Here is a 21529-nt window from a genome sequence, read left to right on the forward strand (position 1 = left end):
TCTGTGAAGGGCCAGAAAGTAAATATTTTCGACTTTTCAGGTCACATACAGTCTCTGTCACAACTGGCCACAGACAACACCTCAAGGATGGGCTGCGGGTGCGGCTGTGGTCCAGTAAAACTGTCTTTACGAAAAGAGACTGGGAGGTGGTTGTTTGGCTTGTGGGCCAAAGTTTGCTGACTCCTGGTTTAGATAAAAAGACTTTGTAGAGATATGGATGGACCTAGAGACTGTCATACAGAGTGAAGTGCGTCAGAAAGAGAAAAACAAATATCGTATATTAACACATATATGCGGAATATAGAAAAATGGTACACATCAACCCGTTTGCAAGGCAGAAATAGAGACACAGATGTAGAGAACAAACATAGGGACACCAAGTGGGGAAAACGAGGGGTTGGGGTTGGAGGGGGTTGGGGTGGGATGAATTGGGAGATTGGGATTGCCATATATACATTACTAATACGAAAAATAATATCAAATTGTACACTTTAAATATATGCAGTTTATTGTATGTCATTTGTAACTCAATAGAAGCTCTTAAAGAAAAAAAAAAGACTTTAAGGGACAGTGTGCAGATAGGTGGGCAGGGTCAGGGGAACAAGCAAGGAGCATCGCGATATCCAGAATACAGCAGGAGGAAACTGTTACTCCCTCAAAGGCTGGAGGGGCAGGGGGAGGAGACGGTGTGAGTGGTGAGAAAGGGGCCTTGGGAGGTTCTAGAACAGCGAGGGGGCAGAGGAGAAACACGCACCACTTTCCCATCCCACACTCACATCTGCTCGTGCCTCCCCTTGTCTGAGTCAATCCGTGGCCTGTGGCAGGAGGCCTGAGGAGGAAGCTTCCAGGGGAGAGCCTCTCAGAGCACAGAGCATGGAAAAGGTGGAGCAAGGGTGGCGGGGAGAATCGATGGGGGTGGGGTGGTTGGGGAGAGGCAAAAGGAGAATAAGCAGCACCGGTGATGTCTCTCTGGGGACTAACTTCTTAGCACTCACTCCTTTGGGGAGAGAAAATAAGCTCGGCTGGCTGCGTCATCGACCCTGAGTTTATTCTGGAGCACTAATGCTTCCTCACAGCTCTGTTGCAGGTTTGGGCATGTCCCTGGTCACAGCGATAAATTCAGGGGTAGGCTCGTGATCTAGTTCAGGCTGAGACCCAGGTGCTGAACTTTGTTTGAACCGTTGGGAAGATAAGCTCTCTTTTTTTCCGGCGGATCCAAGGCTAGAATTTTGGCAGCCAACTGACTGTGTGGTGAGGCCTTCATGGGGGAGCACACAGGGGAAAGCAGACTGCCTGGGGGGTGGGGAGAAAGGCAGGTCTTGATAGTGTCACTGAGTCCCTGGATCAAGCTGTACCTGACACACTCATTTCTCAGTGAGGTGAGCCAATACACTCTACTTTAACTGAGACCAGTTTTCTGTTTGGAGCAACTGAGAGAATCCTGGCTAAGAGAGAAAGTCCAGATTTATCACTGGAGCCAAGGCCTGCCTTCCTAGAGCTGTGTGGACCTCACGCAAGGTCCACACATCTAATTACCAAAGCATGCAAGAGGTAAGGATTCTCCTGTGTGCATGTGTATTTTCACGTGTGCGTGCAGCTGCGTTCTAGCTGTGGTGTTTATTGCCAGCATGTACATTTCTCAGGCACAAAAATCTTTCTGTTTTGAGTATCCGCATGGCATGGACCTCATATGTCACAAAGACGGCAACTTCCAAGGTAATTACATAGATGTGGTGATAACCATAGCAACCCAGCGATTCTGAGATGTAATGTCATGCAGATCACTGCAGCTCAGGGACACTGATGGCAGTATAGTATTTGCCCAGGTCTGTGGTTTTTTTTACAGGGGCTTTTCTTTTGCTTGAACAGAGGGCTTCTTACCGCACAACACCTCCCATCAGTCAGTGATTCCCAAAGTTTTTAATTTTACGGGCCAGAAAAATGTCCCGAACAGAGTACTGACATACAGTTGCCAACTTTATTTTGCTAAGAACAGTTCACAAGAGAGATAAAACGAACAACTGCCATCTGCTATCACCATCATTTCATACAAGAGAGGACATTTTCACGTCTCAGAGGAGAGAATAAAAGAGAAGCACTTGAACAGAGCCCATTTATCTGTAAGAAAAATGCATGGCTTGCGGGACGCTGTGCCTGGTGGGGCATGTGTGTGGAGAGGCTGCCTGGGTGAGGGGCCTGCAGGACCTAAATCCAGTCCCCACCCTGCCTGCCAAGGCATGCGCCCTGCATGGGCTGTGTCCACTCGGATGAAGGGGCACTTTTTTCTTTACACAAAGGGGCTTCTCGCCTGCCAAGCTGTGTGCTGATGGGGCTGTGTCTGCCCAGAAAGGGCAACCTTTTGTAATCTGCGCAAAACACTTTCGGAGCTGGCAGTGGCCCTGTGCAACACGATTCTACTGTAAAACATTTCGCTGGGGGCTGTGCTGGAACCAGTGCCTGGCATGTGGTAGGTGCTCAATAAATATGTATCCACTTTACGTTGAAGGGCTGACAGGCGTTCCCTCAAGGGCCATTCCTGGTCTGCAGGTTGACATAGGGGGGCAGGGTGTGGACGGTGGGGGTAGACAGTCCTTGGCAGCACAGCTCCAGGAATCACATTTCATGTCTTTTCCCCTCTCACGAGTGTCCAAGTGGACGGGAGGGGGATGGAAGATCAGAATAGCCCCTCCTACTTCTCAGTGCTCAGAAAGGACCAGAAAGAAACCAGCCTTGTTCAAGTGCCTGCTCTGTGCCAGGTAGGACTTTGCACTGTTACCTCTTCAGCATGTTTTAAAGCTCAGGGAATGGAGCCTTTGAAGGGTTAAATAATATACTCCAGGTCACCCAGTGGTGGAGTGAGATTTTGACTGCAGAGGGCATGTCACTAGGATTTGTGGAGAGAGTTACACTGGGGTCCTGCCCTCAAGAAGCGCTAAATGAATACCTGGACGTCTGTCCTATATCCCTTGGAAACTGCCCAGTCATGGAGTGGGTGGTCAGCTTCGCCATCTCATTTTCTGGCATATCTGTCACTGCCGCCCCTCTCTACGTCAGCTCCCTGCCCCCATCCGTCCTGTGTCTGGTGGTCGCAAAAAGCACGACTCCGAGAGGATGTGTGTACCATACATGTATGGACCATGACTCCGAGGGTTGCTGCAACAAATTGCCATCAACTTGGTGTCTGAAAACAACAGAGATGTGTTCTCTCACTGTTCTGGAGGCCAGAAGTCCAATATCAGTTTCAATGGGCTGAAGTCACGGTGCAGACAGGGTGTTGCTCCTTCCAGAGGCTGTAGAGGAAAATCTGTTTCTTCCAGCTTGTGGAACTACATGCTTTGGCTCACAGCCCTTTCCTCCATCTTCAAAACCGTCTTCACGTCTCTCTCTTCTTCCATCATCACTTCACCTTTCATCTTCTACGTGAGAGCATAATCTCTGCTTCTCTCTTACAAGGATATTTGTGGTGGCATTCGGGGCCCGAGGAGATCATCTAGGAAAATCTCCTCATTTCAAAAATCCTTAATTTAATCATATCTGCAGAACTTTTACCATTGAGGTAACATTCACAAATTCCAGGGATTTGGACCTGATACTATTGAGTGGCCGCTGTTCAGCATACTACAGAGGGTCAGTGACTTGCCCAAGGTCAAGCAGCAAGTGTGGGATTCAAATCCAGGCAGAGTCTCTCCGGACCACATGGGACCACCCAGCTCTCCTGCTGAAGCACCAACAGCCCAAACAAGTGTGTCCATCAGAGAAGGCCATGACTTGCGATCCAAACATGGCTATTTGGATGACGCTATTAAATTGCCTTCAGTATTGTTGGAGGTGACACCGGAGGGGAGAGCGTTCCTCTTTTTGTAAGTACGAATTTAACCAGCTCAGCCCTCTTTGCAGCTATGCCAGGTCTCTGCCATTTTGTGAAACGGCCATGAGGAAATAATGGTTTGTTTTGCTATTTGTAGCTCATCGTTGGACTTGGGACCTATTCATAAACTTGAAATATTAAGGGCTAGAGAGGAAGAGGGGAATGAAGGCTTTAAGAAGGAGTAATGGTAAATACCCAAGAAACTGTGTTTTCTTCTCAGCCACTCCTTTATCCCAGCTGAAGTCAGTGGAGTCTGGTCTCACGGGGGCCCTAGGGCTCCTGAGTGCAGATGCTGCACCCAACCTGGCAGTCTACGCACTGCTTGGCCAGCCTGGAAACTCTCTGTTATCAGACCCTTTTCTTACCTTGCTCTGTGTTTGCAAGCCAGAGAACAGAATGAAGAGGGAACAGATGGGATGCAGCCTGAATGCTATAAAGATTCTGGTTTTAGAAGAAGAGCAGACAGGAGAACAATTCACACCTAACGTTTATCTCGAGTCTATGGTTGCCAGACACGTTATATATTAATTTCCCTTAACTCCATTTCACAGCTAAAGGAACGAAGGCCTAGAAAGATGAAGTAACTTGTCTAAAATAAAACCTCGAGTAAGCAGCAAAGCAAGAACTTGAACCTAGGTCTGTCTGGCTCAAGGCCATACCCTATGTGATTGATTTCAGAAGACCCTAGTTCTCCCCTTCTTGCCCCACCTGCTCTTTAGTGTAGAGGTCAAGTGCCTGGACTCTGGAGGCAGACTACAGGAGTTCAAGCCCTGGTTCTACCGCCTCCAGGCTCCGTTACCTTAGCCAAGTAACCCAACTTCTCTGCGACTGTGTTTTCTAATCTCTAAGTTTCTGATCAGATATGACTCTATTGACATTCATAGCACCTTAGAGTTCTTGAAAAAACCTAATAGATTAATAAAGTAATGTGCTTGGAACAGTAACTGGCTCCGAATAGGTGTAATGTCATTATTGGTACATCAAATAACTTAGGCAAGAGAGTCAATTTACCAAAAGTCACTGACATCAAGCCAGAACTGGGTGCAACTCCTAGGTGATAAGGTGAAATCAACCTCTTTACCTGTTAAAAAAGTGTCCAGTAAAGAAACAAAAACAAAAACAAAAAACCCCAGAAGCCCGGCAGAACTGACTAGTACAGTAATTATAATCAGATGTGTGTTTGCTTTCCTTTATCTCCTTACTGATTTCAGCTGAGTAACATACACTCCCATTAGAAGCTCTGACATGATTTCCAGAAAGCAGGCTCTCATCTCACCCCATAGTCCATGGGCCTAATGGGAACGGTGTCCCGTGTGGTCAGCATGGCCAGGGGCCAGGCTTTGACAGCTGCAGCTCCTTCACTCCATCCCCCGCCCCGAAGCAGAGCAGACCCTGCCCACCACACCACAGAACCTGTGTGTCAAGTTGTTTCAGAAACTATTTGTCACGAGGCTGCTCTGTGCCTTGTGCCAGGCTGGGTGTCAGGGAGGCAGGGGGCATAGAAGGCATTGCCCCCACCCTCCAAGAGCTTACGGGTAACTTGTAGAGTCAAGTCATCACACACAGAAGTCAGACGACAGCTTGAGCTCCGAGTGGCAGCACGGGGATGTAGACAGAGCACCCCTATGGGTCACCGTTGGTTGTTGAGGTGGGAATGTGCCCAGGGGAGGTGGGACCTGAACTTGGCATTGGAAGAATTGTAGGGATGTGGATAAGGAAAGAGCTCAGAGAACATGCCATGAAGGGGGACGGGAATAAGCAAAGGTGCTGAAGGTGGGAAACCCACACTGAAGGAGCACCTACTATACTGGGCACTGGACGCTGTCTCTTCATTCATCCACTTGCTTGGTGTTTCCATAGGAAGCCTCTGGTGGTGAGTCACAGGCAAACCTTTCTCAGACTGATTGAAACATCATTTTTTCCTTTTCTTTTTTTTTTAAAATAAATTTATTTATTGTTTATTTATTCATTATTTATTTATTTATTTATTTATTGGCTGCGTTGGGTCTTCGTTGCTGCACACGGGCTTTCTCTAGTTGTGGCGAGTAGGTGCTACTCTTTTCGCGGTGTGTGGGCTTCTCATTGTGGTGGCTTCTCTTGTTGTGGAGCACTGGCTCTAGGTGCACAGGCTTTAGTAGTTGTGGCATACGGGCTCCGTAGTTGTGGCTCGTGGGGTCTAGTGTGCAGGTTCAGTAGTGGTGGTGCACGGGCTTAGCTGCTCCTCAGCATGTGGGAATCTTCCCACCCAGGGATCGAACCCGTGTCCCCTGCACTGGCAGGCAGATGCTTAACCACTGCGCCACCAGGGAGGTCCCAAACATCACGTTTTTTGTTCATAGCTCAGGCATTGGACTGTTGGTTCAGGTGGTCTGGCATCCAGCAAGAGAGTGGGATTCGTGGTTCTTACTGGAGGAGGATGCAGCAGGCTAGAACGACAGGAAAACAAAGATGAAGGTGGAGAACTTGAAGAGAGGGCTCAAGAGTGAACCGAGAACTTAAAATTGAAGAGGCCAATAAGTAAGTGGAAAACGTGTTTTGCAAAAGTCATTTTGTGATCTGACTGTTTTTGCCTGGTCATTGTCTGCTGTCTCACCTGACTGGGGGGTTAAGAAGTTTACCCCTGATATCCATTTTCTTAAGAATCTGCCTGTCTGCAGAGAGCATATGCATGGCTCTGCTCTTTGCCAAAGGGTAAACATGGCAGTGGAATGAAGCCTGGCTTTTCCAGTGATGCTTGTTCTTGGGGAACACATCTGTGTAGCTCTGGGGCTCAGGGTTAGGGGGCCTGTGGTAACGGAGCTCACATGTGGCCAATGAAACATGAGCAGAGGTGATGTTGTCACCTCTGAGTGGAAGCTCTGGGGCTTCCATAGTCTTTCCATACATTTTCCTCTGCCACCAGGATTGGCAGCGTTCCAACTGCTGGGTTCCTGAGTGAAGATGACACCGAGCAGAACTTCAGCTGGCCTACAGTGGACATGTAACGTGGACCAGAAATAAGTATTTTTATCAGCCACCGAGATTCCTGAGTTGTTTGTTACTGCAGCGTAAACTACCTGTCCTGATACAAGGCCTGTTGTTACTGCACGTCTAAGCCCTTGCTCTAGCAGCCCTATCAGGAATAGGTTGACAATGACATCTCCATGTGCCCTACTCGTTTTCCCTTTTCTAAAACTCTGATGGTATAGAGGCTCTTATTTGGTCTCCCTTACAACCTGATAAGGGTCCAGCCTGCAGAACTCCAGGTAATAATGAATCTTGCACCTCAGTCTACAAAAAAGGAAGGTTAGACGCATCCGTAGAAAATGTATTGGTGAGTTCTGATGTTGTGAAGTGAGTGGAAGATTATTTAGATAAACGGATTAATCTGATTGAAATGGTTCCCAGAAGTAAATGTCAATGAACCAGACGTGGTAATTTCTTGCTCATGAAGTAGTGTTAGTATGCATGTGATTTGAAGTTTATGTTAAAACACAAGCACAAGATTACCTCTTGGGCTGTGGATGGTGCAAATGGGGTGGAGCCACCACGAATAGGAACTGTTTGTGTCAGATGTGGTTAGCTCAAGCAGGATGATGGGCAAGATTGGAGGTTCCTAGGATGTGGTTGTGAATCAGAAACAATAAGCCCAGGCCAGAAATATATCTTTTGTATAGAAATTAATATCACGCTATCTGTAAACATCTACTAAGCAAATTCCAAGCGTGCTGGCAGTTTTGCTTCAGTGCTTCAGAATAACAAGTGTTACCTTCAGAGGCAACAATTGTCCTCTTACAATTGTGTATGTGGGATCTTAGGAGAGAGATAGTTATGCAGTCACGTGCACGTTTCCCAAATTGAGTTGCTATTGAAATGTGTGCTCAGAGAAGAGTTCTGTGATTAAAAAAGAAACAACAACAACAACAACAACAACAAAATCAAGGAATACTGAGTTAAAGTTAAAGGAGTTTCTTTACTACAGAACTTCTCAAAAGTTCTAATATGTTAATGTTGATTGTGATTCTCCAGAAGTATGCAGTAATCACAGCTTCCCAAAATTTTCTGACCATGGAACTCATAGATAGATAGACAAATTAAGAGATGGACAGAGGGATGGAGGGATGGAAGGATGAAGGGATGAATATGGGTATAGATATATAAATATATTTCTTATTTCTCTGGACTATTTGTAAATAAAGAAGTGTACTAAATGAACCTATATGTATACCTTTGACTGGATAAACAGACCTCCTTTTACGTGAGCTCTTACAATGAAAATAAAATCAGTTAATTAGATTAGGATGCTTTTGGGTGCAGGAAACAGACTTTCCTTTAAAGAGGACTTAAACAATAAGAATGTCTCTTATGTCACATAGGAAATCTGGAGGCAGGGTCGTTTCTGGATTGGTTAATTCAGCAACTCTACAGTATTCTTATGAATTCTGACATTTTGTTTCTTTCTGCTCTGCTTTGCTCAGCACAAAGGCAGTGTCTCCCTCCTGATGGCAAGATGTTACTGCGGTTTCTGGCACTGGGCAGATGCAACTCTCCACAGAGTTGGAGGAACACATTTCCTTCTGGGTGGTTCCTTTTGTTAGAAAAGAAATTCTTTTCCCATAGTCCCTGGAAAACTCTCCTTTAGGTTCACATGGCAGGGTCTGGTCGCACACCTGTGCCTGAATGTAACGGGAACTGGGCAGGGGAGTGTTTGGCATTTTGAACCTCCATCGTGAGAGGTAAGGGAAGTGGGGGATCTCAGCAACTTGGTAGGCAGGCAACCAGGAGTGTTTACCATACAGTTGTGTGATCTAAGTGCTTAGTCTGGGTTCTTCGGAGAAACAGAGTGTGATAATATTGTACACACACATAGGCACACACCCACACACATATATAGACACACATTAAACAATGGAGGAAATACTGAGTTAAAGTTACAGAGTTGTGTATGTGTGTGTATATGAGCCAATTCCTTATAATAAATCTTTTTGTTTTCTATGAGGATGTCAAAAATTATCCGCACTCTGGCTGTAGAATTTATTTTAAGTAACTTTTAGAAAAGACAAATATATCATTTTTTGACATAATCTCCTTGTTTTTCAATACACTTTGTCCATCTGTCAACAAGCTTTCATATTCCCTCATTAAAAAATGTTTTAGGCTGAGCTGCGAGCCACGAATGCACCGCTGTCTTCACTTCTTCATCAGAAGTGAATCTTTGTCCTCGTAGGGCTGCTTTCAGGGGACCAAACAAGTGAAAGTCCGATGGAACAAGATCAGGACTATAGGGAGGATGCTTTAACACCTCAAAACAAAGTAATCCACAACAGACTTAGGTTTCGAAAAGTTTGTCCGAGATGGGTACCGAAACAACTCATGGAAGAGCATAAACAGAAGCGTTTGGATATCTGCAAACAAAATTTGGACCAATACTCTAAGCAAGGTGACAGTTTCTTAAGGAGAATCATTACTGGTGATAAGACATGGATTCATCACTATGAGCCCGAGAGTAAATGGCAGAGTATGGAATGGAAACATCCTCAATCACCGAACAAGAAAAATTCAAAAGTCACCCATCAGCTGGAAAATTGATGCTTACAGTTTTTTGGGAGGGGACTCTCAAGGACCAGTATTGGAACATTATCAGGAAAAAGGTTCAACAGTCAACAGTGCTCATTACAGTGAGATGCTTATTGAAGAGCTGAAGCCTAAACTTTGGATTAAATGCAGAGGACTGCTACCCAAGGGTGCTGTGATCTTGCATGACAATGCACGTCCACACACTTCTGCCCGCACACTGTCAACACTCTGCAAAAACTTTGTTTTGAGGTGTTAAAGCATCCTCCCTGTAGTCCTGATCTTGCTCCATTGGACTTTCGCCTGTTTGTTCCCCTGAAAAGAGCCCTACGAGGACGAAGATTCACTTCTGATGAAGAAGTGAAGACAGTGGTGCATTCATGGCTCACAGCTCAGCCTAAAACATTTTTTAATGAGGTTATATGAAAGCTTGTTGACAGATGGACAAAGTGTATTGAAAAACAAGGAAATTATGTCAAAAAATGATATATTTGTCTTTTCTAAAAGTTACTTAAAATAAATTCTACAGCCGGAGTGCGGATAATTTTTGACTCGTACGTGCACGTGTGTGTGTGTGTGTGTGTGTGTGTGTGTGTGTGTGTGTGTGTGTAATTGGCTGACATGATTTTTACAGAGGCTGAGAAGTCTCAAGCCCTGCAGTTGGCAATTTCACTGGCTTTTTCTCTCATATGTTTCCAGAGCCTCCATCCCCTACAAATACCAAGAGTGTGTCTCTGCTGATCCAAGGTTGGCATCCTCAAGGATTCGAGAGCTGGGTTCTAAGCAGAGATGGGGAAAAATCCCTCCGAGTTGCATAGAATCTTCCATGAAAACCACTCCTTCAGCCTCTTCTGCAGGCGTTCTCTCCACAGCTCATTCACTTATTTAACAAATATTTAATGAGCATCTACTATGTTCCAGCAGTGTGCTAGACAGTGGCTCACAGATAGTTGGCAGTTGGGCTGAACCAGATGTGTCTATTGTGTTGGCATTGGAAGACTGGGCAGTCTGACAGATACTGCTCCTTCCTCAGACCCAGGTGCCAAGCAGCCACAGTACTTGCTCTCCTGAACCACTGGCAGCTAAAGGGTTGGGGGTGGGGATGCATAAGGATTATGCAACGATGACCTTTGAGAGTAGGAACCATTGCTTCCACGTGTACTGCTCTCTGCATTAGATCTGCTGGCTTCTGGCTAGAGTGCTATTTTGGAACAGAGGTGGATTAAAACTAATAGAGCTTCTCCCTCTTTCCTTCTTTTAGCTGCCCTTTCTGAGATTTTTCTATCTATGCCTGGGCATAAAAACACCAGAGGATAGGAAGCTGAATTTTCTTCCTCCTTCTATTCTAACAGGACTGTGTATCTTAAAGGAAAAACAAGGTTCTAATACTGGTCAATATCGCCAGTGATGTCACAGCTTAAGTTGTCTGGGTTCTAAATTCAGTGAGCACAGTAAAGATCACCTGCCATTAAACTCACCCTTGAGACTTCAAAACCCCACAGGTATGGTTTTGTGGATGCCAAGCTATAACTTAATATGTGCAACACAGCAGTTTCTCTCTGAACATGGGAATAGATTGCTATTTCTGTACTGGAGCACCAGATGAGATATTCGGCTTGTGTTTAGGAATCATAATAAATGCAAACTAGCTGTGCTTTTTGTTCTTTGTTTTATTTTAGCTAAGTCTGAACAGTTTGCATATATTTAAGTAAGCGTGTGAATGATGTGAACTCACTGTAGAGGACATTACTAATGAATAATATGCCAGCCATTTGTATGTTGTGGAACATTTGAAAAGTAATTTTAAATCACTTCTATTTTCCCCCCAACTTTTTACTTTGGAAAATTTCAAACCTGGAGAAGAGTTAAAAAACAATATAATGAATAATGAATATTCATAGATCCTTCACCTAGATTCATCAATTGGTAGTATTTTGCTACATTAATTAACCTTCTCTCTCTCCCTAATACACACACACACACACACACACACACACACACACACACACAGAGTGTACTCACTATAGCAGGTCTTCACAAAGTGAATAAAAGCTTGTAACAGGCCCTGAGATAAGAAGCAGAACATCCTCAGCACCCTGAATTCTTTCTTGGGTGCCCTTCCTGATGTTACCCCCTGAGGGGAACCACTGTCCTGATTCCTAATACCTAAATGGGTTTTGTCTGTCTTCCAATTGTATGTAAATAGCATCATGTTTTATATACACTTTCTGAGCCTAGCTACTTTTGCTCAACGTTGAGAGATTCATGCCAGCTGTGTGAGGTACTCTTTTCTGTTTAGCCTGGTCTTTGTGGTTGCTGCTGTTCAGGGAATTGACTTTTTTGAAGAGTGCCTTGTGATCTGGACTTACCTGATTATTTCCTCCCTATCAGACTCAGCTTAAACGTCTTGGCAAGAACACAACAAAGGTGAGGTTGTGTATTTCCCGTTGCATCTCATGAGACGGCACATAGTGGCATTGTGTCCCTTGATCGCTGAGTGATGCTGAGCTTGATGGCTTCCTTAAGCAGCTCTCTGGCTGACCGCTGCCTTGTGAAGATACCTTCCCTTTTGTAATGAATGAAGACTCTTTGGGAGTCTGAGATCATATAAACCTCCTGATGGCCAACCAACATTTTACTCAATAGTTGTAGCATCTGTGGATGATCCCTGAAGTTTCCTTGAAGTTGAAATTCTTAGGAAATTCTCTTAACATGAAAACACTCTTAAGTATGTTCACTTTTCCAATCCCTCAACTCTTGCAAAGATACAGGATGAACATGCAGGTTATTCTCCCTTTGTCCCCTTAGTTCCACTTTCTGCCTTAACTCTTCTATGTTGTCACCCTGGGAGGCCGACCCTGAATCCTGCACCACCTGAATTCCCTTGCAATTGGGTTTCTGCTTGGGTACGGCCCATGGGATCATGTTACTGGCAAGACATCCAAGGGCAGGAGAAGAGAGAGGTCAGGGTGCCTCAGCCCCCCTGCTTCAGCCCTCATCGCTGGCAGTAGCTGCATCCCCCATCACTCGAGTCCCCACCTGGTGCCTCTCCACGATGCAGCTCTCCTTGAGCCCAGCACCATGGTAACAGCTCCTCCTCTTCCAGTCTGGGGGCTTCAATACTTCTTGTTTATATACTCAACGCTGTTCACACCGCTACAAAGACTCCTTTATTAAAAATCTCCTTCATTAAACCAACGGAGAAATTCTGCTTCCTGCCAGGACTTTGACTGATTCAGTGAATTTCACTACAAATTACCAGTTCTGATCTGAATGGTAGGGTTTTAATCTTGTTTCTGTCAATTGGCATCACAGACAAGGCTGCATTTGTCAGAGGAATGAAGACAACGTTCAGGGAGAAACAGAAACAAAAACAACAACAAAAAAAGGAAGAGGGGATCCTCCCAGTGTTGGAGGTCCTGGATCCCTACTTTTTCTGCAGTTTGAGTCCATGAACCAATAAGTTCACTTTTTTGGTTGAAGTCAATTTAAATTGAGTTTGTGTCATTGCATCCAAAGAGCCCTGATATTCTGGGACAGCACAAGGAGTCAGCAGTTTGCACAAGCAAAGAGATGGGAGGTTCTAGAGACACGCCATGTACTCTTCTATTTGCTTGAAGGGTGTAACACGGCTATAGCTCTTTACTCCTGTCTTAATTTTCTCTGGGTTCTTACATAAAATATTGAATGACTTCCTGTCTTCCATCTCTCCTGTGTCCAGTTCCTTGAAAGCAGCCTCTGCCTGGTTGTACTGGGGCAGGTCTTCTCTGCGTCGTTCATTGGTCACAGGGAGGGCAGGCTGCAGGGAAACTGCAGGAAAGGACAGGCAGTGCCCGGGGGCTGGTAAGAGTGGGCACCACGACCACCCTAAGCCTGAAAGGGCGAGGAGAGAGGGCATTATTAAGCCTGGACACAAAGAGGGCAGTGTAGCCACTTGATGGCAGCCGTAACCTCTGGGTAAGGGACACAGCCAGCTCATGGCAGCTCTGTAGTGAGGAAACCAGAAGAATAAACACTCCGGCCCCACTCACCTCTCTCCCTCTATCTCCTGCTGTTGCTCCCACTGCCCAGACTCAATAGATGCCCCCAATTTCTCCTTGCTGGCACAGAGCAGGTAGAGAAGGGGGAATGGGTGTGAAGATATTCAGCACAGGGGCTTTGCTTCATTCCTGCACCAAAATGTGCCTTCACAACAAAACACACCAAAGCCCGGGTGGACTACAAGATCAAGACGTCTTAACCTGGCATTTAAGAACCGTCTATGAGAGGAGCTAAGTATTAGGGTAAAGAGTGAGATTTTTTAATCCTAATTGCATCCCTGGACAAGTAACCTACCCCATCTGAGCCGCATCTGTAGATGGGGATGTTAATGGTACCTCCCTTGAAGGTATGTTTGAAGATTAACTGAGCTAATACCTGTCAAGTGCTTAGCACAGAGCTAGATACATAGTGAGAGTTTCATCAAGGTTCACTTTTATTTAATATTGTTATTACCTTTGCACTTCCCTCTGGAGAATTTCAAGACGGAGCAAATTTCTCCAGAAAATATCTTGAGGTAGAAAGAATACTGGCTTTGAAATTGGAACTCTTGGGTTCAAATCTTGCCACAATATATGCTCTTCCACACCGTGACCTTAATTCTTCTGAGCCTCAGTTTCCTCCCTATACAATGGAGCGCAAATACCCACTTCACAGACTTAGATGAAGACCAAAGCAAATGAGATAAATGTACAGGAAAATGTTTTCTAAAGTGCAACCACATTCTGCTAATGTAAGGAATTATAAGTATTAACCCAACAAAGAGTGTTTTGTGGCAAGCACTTTTCTGGTGATCTTCCTTCCTGCTCTCTTGTTGACTCAGTACATGTCAACAGATGACTCCATTTTAACCTAAAGGTCCCTTGCCCAGCTAATTGCTAATTTAGACTTAAACTGTGCCCAACTCACGATTAGAATTCAAACCTTGGAACTCCATTAGGGATGCATAATGCTACATTTTCCTTCACTGAAATTAATCAGCTGCAAATGATTAAATTACTATATATAGTGTGAAACACAACAAAGCTGTAATTTTTATATAAATTCCAGAATGTTACATTATTTCCCTTCAGCACTGACATCGGAATAATTCCTTCACAATCATTGCTTTGTCTTCTGTAAAATAAAATTTTAAAAACCCATTGCTCACCAGGCGTACCAGAGTCTGCCTTCAATATTTAATATGATTAATGTTTACTGTATTTGTTGTGGGGTTGTCTGCTAATTGTGGCGTTAAGCCGCACCCCCTTTCATCATCTTTGGAGGCTGAGGGATGTTGGTTCAGAACCACTGTTTGAGAAAGTATCAATTAAAATTCAGCTTGGTTGAGCACATGAATCTTTTTTGTTGTTTGTTTGTGGTACCCGGCATATCTGGTGGCAACACTCTCCTTCTCTCCCCCTCTCCTTGCTGCAGCAACAGATTGAGATTCTAGGCAACTTCTCAGTGAGGATGTAGCCTGTGGGGAAGCCCCAGGCTTGCTCAGCAGGCACGCGGGGGCCAGGGAATCTAGCGTGCAATCCCAACTGTGTGCTTCTCTGGCAAAACCTTCCACCTCTGGAATGAGGTGCTTAAAGGAAGGCCTGGACGCAGGTGGGGCAAGCAAGGTGTCCAGGGGCCGAATCTAAGAAGGCAGCCAGTGCGCGTACATGACCCGGGGAGCCACTTCAGACTCCTTAAATTTTGTGTCCCAGCTACCTCCTTCTTAAGGACCGTGCCTCCTTACATACTGCATCCCAGGCACCTCACTCGCATCCGACTCCAATTAAGAGGACCTAGCTGAGAGGCAGGAAACCTGAATGGCAACACCAGTGTGCCCTGACATCACCGTGATAGACCTTGGATCCATCTTTTAACCTCTCTGGGCTTTGCTTTCTTGTCTGTAAAATAGGGATGATCATCTCTGCTGGGCAGATTTAGGATTGAGACAGTGCTTTGTCAACTGGAGGATACCCTCCAGGCATGGGGGTCATGGTCGTGAGTGGCGGGCATTTCTCTGGCTGGACTCCCCATTGCGGCAGGTCCTCTGCTTCCCTCCTCAAAGCCCCTACGGCTTTTGCGGGGGAAGCTGTGGGCAAAGTCTTGAAAGTGGTGCCAACCAAGGACTCTCAGCCCCACCCAGAAGGCCTCCAAAGCCTGGGGAAGGTGTCTCCCACGGCTGCTGCTGCCCACAGCTTCTTCCAGATGGTGGGGCTCCATCCTTCTGCTGACTCTGAGGACCAACTATGCCAACTATTCCCAGGCCACCGCAGTGATGGAGCGATCTCTCCTCTCGCCCTCCCCCATTCTTGTCAATTCCAAAGGACAACTGCCTCACTTTCCCAGGGTCTCTCAGAGAATATGTGGACAAACCTCTCTTGGTAGCCTTGCTCCCTCTGGAGCCCATACACATGACCAGGATGGCTGGCTTCAAAGTCTTCTCTCTCAGTGCTCTTGTTCCTTCCCCTCATCTCCCTCACGTCTGTTGAAACTTGCTCCCAGATACATGATCACTCCTTTCCACCCAAAGCCTGAGTTCCACACTTACACTTGGCTTCACTGAGTATAAACTGAGTAGCCTTTGTTTTGGGGGTACCCAGAGCCTGTCATGCTCCTCACCCCAAGAGCTCACAACCCACGGGATATCCCCTCATGTCACCTGTGCCTCACCAAGCCCACCTCAGAATCTCCTCTCAGCATTAGTGGATTCTCCTTTCATCCTTACTTGGAATAGGCTTCCTCCTGGACTGTCAGCAGCTAGAGGGTGCGGCTTCCAAATATCTTAGCCTCCATCAGCTACAGAAGAATAAGGACCAACCCTGTGCTATTTTGACACTGATTTGTCCTTCCAGAATTGGGAAGAGATTCCTTCTTAATTGATTCATACATTCCCCACTGATTTCTTTTGCCAAAGAAGGCATACTTATAAACAGGTGGCCCAGTTTGCCCAAAGGACAAATTGGTGCTCAGGTGAGGATTGAACATTACACCTTGACCTAGAATTGATACTCAGCCAGGGTGCACCAGCATGTCCACACAGGTTATTGACATGCTGAAACACTTCTGTAGCAGTTGGTCAATAGCCACTGCCAAGTGCCCCTCTGCATCCCTGATGCCCAGCATCCCCCCTGGGTCCCCTGGATTTCCCCACAATCCAACAGAAGGGCCTGGCCCCCCAGGGGTTCTCTAGGACTCTGCTCCAGCACTGGGGCCAGGGTTCTCTCCCATTGGCTGGTGCTCCTGCCATGCTGGTTGCTAATTGGTCTGAAGATCACCCTGACCCTCCCAGCTTACCAATCACACAACTGTCCCGCAGACAGCCACTTCAAAACCCGGGACAAGGAAAGCATTGGGTTACACTTTGAAGGATATTAAACGTCTTTAAAAAATTATTTCAGTGACAAAAAGTCATGTTACTGGACAAGATGAAATTTCCCCTCTGTGGACAAACTCGAGTTTAGCAATCTCAAACTGCCCCTTTATCTGCACACTTCCAGAAAATAATCACTGTACTGAGTACCACTCACTGCCAGGCACTGTGCTAAGTGCTCTACGTGCAGGATCTCACTGAATCCCCTCTGCAACACTGTGACTTACAGGCATTTTTATTATCATTTGACACATGGAGACTAAGATTCAAAGAATTTCAGTAATTTGTTCCAAGTATCACACTAGAAGGTGGCAGAGCTAGGACTCAAACCCAGGCTGAGTGAATCCAAAGCTCTTAAACTTGAAGCTAAATTATTTGGTATATAGTCTCATGTGTGTTAGTTATCTTCTTGTTGTTGTTACATGATCTTCACTATCCTTGTGCCCTTAGGAATGCCTCTGTGGGTGTGTGTGTGTGTGTGTGTGAGAGAGAGAGAGAGAGAGAGAGAGAGAGAACAGGAGAGAACAGGAATGGACCTCTGTGCGGTGACGTTGCATACACAAGGTTTCTGTTGCCAGGTCACTGTTCCCCATCATTTTATGTGGTTCTATGTCAAGGGCTTTGATTCACTTACTTAGAACCCAGATGGGTGCCACATGAAAGCTAGTCCTCTGCTAAGGCATCTGTAACCACAAGAGGGGTGAGGTGGAGTCAGAATCACTAAGTGAAAACTTCTGGGACCAGGCAGGAGGAGCCTGCCAGCTCCATCCCTCCCTCCATCCCTCCCTCCCTTCCTTCTTTTTCTCCAAGTCAACACCAAGAAGGGCACTGAGGGCTTATTGAAGAGCCTATGAGAAATGAGCAGTGAGGACCCAGAACATTCCATATTTCCAGACCTATGTGCATCTTTGTGGGTCTGGGTGGAACAGGGACCATTTTTGGTGGACTCTGATGGCTTTTTTAAACCCTGAATTCCCTTCAGAGTAGTTTTACTGGGGGCAGACAATTTAAGATGCAAAACAAAATTCAAAAAGTTGAAGTGGAGCTGTTTCCTCTGAGGACTTCTCGCCTTCCAGACCAGCCAAAGGCCATGCCCCAGCTGTAACCCATTCATTCCCCTGGGGGTGTCCAGGCCCAGAGAGACTCTGTCCCATTTAATCCCTGGAAGCTGGTTAGCCAGGCTGCCAGGCTCCCTGCCCTTCCACCCCCATGACTGACAGTGGTTCACAATGTCCAACATCTTTGTGCAGAAGGTTTGCTGTTCATTAAAAATCACCTTTCTTATGGACAAGAAAATTACCTGCTTTTTTTTTTTTTCACCTTCGAGCTCAAAATCTCACTTATCATTAGGGTTTGGATGAGCTGCAAATCCAGTCCAATCCAGCAATGCCCAATAAAAAGGCTAATGTGAATTTTGCCCCAGGCCAAATTATGGAGAGGAAGTAAGTGGAGGGAGGGAGAAAAACAGCATCTCATTGCGTTTCTAATTATTTTGTGTCTCCAAGTGTGGGAAGAATGGAACCCTGGGCCAGGGATCTGAGTGCAAGCAGCCCCTGGGTCTGGGTGGTTTCTTCCAAGTGCCCCCTCCCCACCAGGCAACATGCCTTCTGCTTCAAGGGCACCCAGGGCCAGGACACAGCTGCAAAATATCTGCGATTGTGTTAATCTGGAGTGAGGCTTGGCTAGAGGCGGACATTGCCATTGCGCCACCTGCTGGAGGTTTGGAAAAATAATTTGAAACTCATGATTTGGCTGTTAACTAGTAACTTCACAGTCCTAATGGTTACTTGTAATACTTCTCATTTCGTCTCATACACAAGTTACACAGATTTATTGAAGACAATTTAGGAAGTTCATACGATTAAAACAAAACATAAAAATCACTCACAATCCTGTCACCCAGAGATTACCATTGTTTATATTTTGTTGGCTTTCCTTCCATCCTTCCAGTCTTTTTTCTATTTAGATGTGTGTAAATTCATATACATTATTAGTCTCATTCAATATACATGATTTTATGGCCTAATTTTCAGGCTTAACAATGTGTCTGCAATATTTTTGCATATCATTAATTATAGTCTGCAACATGAATTTTACTTAGCAGTTTTTTATATCCCTCTATCATAATTCTAGGTCCTCTTCCTGTATATTAATTACAGTGTTGTCTATGCTTTGAGATTTTACTAAATCTAATTTCCCCCCCTTCTTTCTTTCTCCTTCATTCCTTCTTTCCTCCCTTCAGCTTTTCGACTTTTTTCTTTATTTTCCTTCCAGTGGAAAAAGTCTACAGCAGATGTTGTTTGGGGACAGTTCTTTGCAGTATCTCTGGCCTCCCTCACCCCTCCTGTAAAGGGCTCCAGAGACTTCTTACTGAGCCCTGGACCTCTCTCTCTGCGTGCGCTTGGCAGTCCCTGCCTTGGAAGACAGAACACTTTAAACTCTGAATTGAGGTGGGCAAGAAAGATGGGATCCCAACCTAGTGTCTTCTCCAGTGTCTAGAAAACACCAAAAAACTAACAATTACTGATCACTTACTCTGTGCCAGCCCGGCTCCATCCTAAGAACATCACATGCATTTTCACAGGTAAGCATCATAAAACCCTTATGAGATACAGTACCTCTCCTTCCTTCTTTCCATTCACTGGACAGCTGAGGACACCAAGGTTGAGAAAAGCAAATGAACTCGCCCAAGGTCACCAGCTATTAGTCCCAAACCTCGGTGTGCAGTGATTGTCTATTAAAAGGAAGCAAAAAGAATTCCAAATTCTCTTTGAAAAATTGGAACATCTGGTAATGTGGGTTTTGTTTCCCCACAGCAGTAATCAGCTCAAGCAGAGTCGTGGTGCCCACACAAGACTAGCATGGGCTGTCCAGTTGGACCATCTCCACCTTTCATATATTCTCCCCACAACAGATGAGGGATGTCTACTGCCAACCATATTGTGGGATGGGCTAGCCAGATGGATTAGCCATCTAACAGAACAAGGGAACTTACAAAAAGACAACCATAGGCTCAGGGTTTTACCATTCCTGGCTCTTTCTGTCTGAGAATGAACGTGTATCTATGACTTCCCTGAAACAACCTCTTCTCTCTCCTGTCCATGAGTATGGGGATGGATTCTGAGAGTGCTAGACCAGGATAGGAAGAACATAATTAGAGATCAGAGTGAAATAGTTGCTGTGGGTCCACTGGAATAAGGGCATCACATGGACACATGTGAGTGGCTGTGTTAGCTTGGTTGGTCGACTGAAACCATAAATCAACAGTGACTTGTACTAAATGAAGTTGATATAATATAGAACAGGCATTGGCAAACTTTTTCTGTAAAAGGACAGGCAAGTAATAGTTTTAGACTTTGCAGACCGTGTGGTCTCTGTTGCAATCACTCAACTCTGCTGTTGCAGTGCTAGAGCAGCCACAGACTGCTGCTCTACATGAATGAACCTGCGTTGGCTGTGTTCCAATAAAACTTTATTTATAAAAACAAATGGTGGCTTTCTTTACAAAAGCAGGGATAATAAAGATAATCCCAATAAAGAAGGGATACAAAGACTTAGGAACAGGAGTGTTAGAGTGGGTTTATCATTTGTGAGCCATGCACTGGTTAAACTAGGTGGATTCTGTTTTCCAGAGTAGATTCGGTTTTCTTTAGCTGAACCTTCACCCATACATCAATTCTCTACTTTCAGTGACTTTTGAAAATGGTCAACATAAGACTTCTCCCTGGAAATGACTTGGGATTGGGGATGGGAATGCAGATTTGGACTCTCTGAGCTGGGTTATTTTCTAAGCTGTGTTAGTGATTGGATTCTCAGAAGATCAGAATCCTTGCCGGGACTCCACACTTATGAGGCTGATTGAGCCATTTGAGGCAGAACCACCCCCAGAAGGACTGTACCTGTTGGGTACCACTTTACTAACGCTTCCTACAAGGATCTGACTGAACAATGTCATTTTAACACAGCAATTTCCAGGCGTTAAGTCAGGTGAGAGGGAAGTAAAATAAATGACTTAAAAATACAGAAGCCTGAGAAGCCTAGGCGTCTCTCGTAAGTCTGGAGACTTCAGATTCAGGGATTAGGCTCAGAAGATGAGAAAGTGGGTGAGAAGAGAGCCAGCCAGAGAGAGAAAGACATCAGGAGGAATCCCTGTGTTTGTGTTTTACTTGCTATATCTGGTGGTGTGTGTGGTGTAGAGAAGAGAGGGGGAAAGGCTCTTGTATGCTAGCTTAGTATAGGTAGACAAAATTCTGTAAAGCTGGAGAAGAAGAGGACTCGGGAATCCAGGAATCCCCTCCATTACAGGGAACTCCCCGCCTTGTGCCCGTGGAAGACACAGCTAGATGATTACAGCGTTCATTTCCAGCGAGCACTGATGTGGTCTCATATCCTTGTCAACACAGCACTCCAGGCAGCCTCCTGCAATCTGTCAGGGTCAGAACTTAATAGCAACAATACTTGTAGCTAATAGTTGTAGAGCGGGTGTTGTGTCTCAGGCACTGGGCTAGGTGTAGTTTACACATTATCTCTTCCCAGCCTCACAACCCCACAAAATAGCTGCTGTTATTTTCCCCATTTTGCTCAAGATGAATTCCATTCTCATGCATCCCAGATTCAGTCCAAATGCCTTATTTTACACAAGAGGAAACTGAAGCTTAAGATCACACTGTAGCAAGTTGTAGAACTAGCGAGAACCCAGTTCTGTAAATAGCCAGTCTACT

This window comes from Hippopotamus amphibius, chromosome 9 (genome assembly GCF_030028045.1).
Source record: "Hippopotamus amphibius kiboko isolate mHipAmp2 chromosome 9, mHipAmp2.hap2, whole genome shotgun sequence".
Classification (NCBI taxonomy): domain Eukaryota; kingdom Metazoa; phylum Chordata; class Mammalia; order Artiodactyla; family Hippopotamidae; genus Hippopotamus; species Hippopotamus amphibius.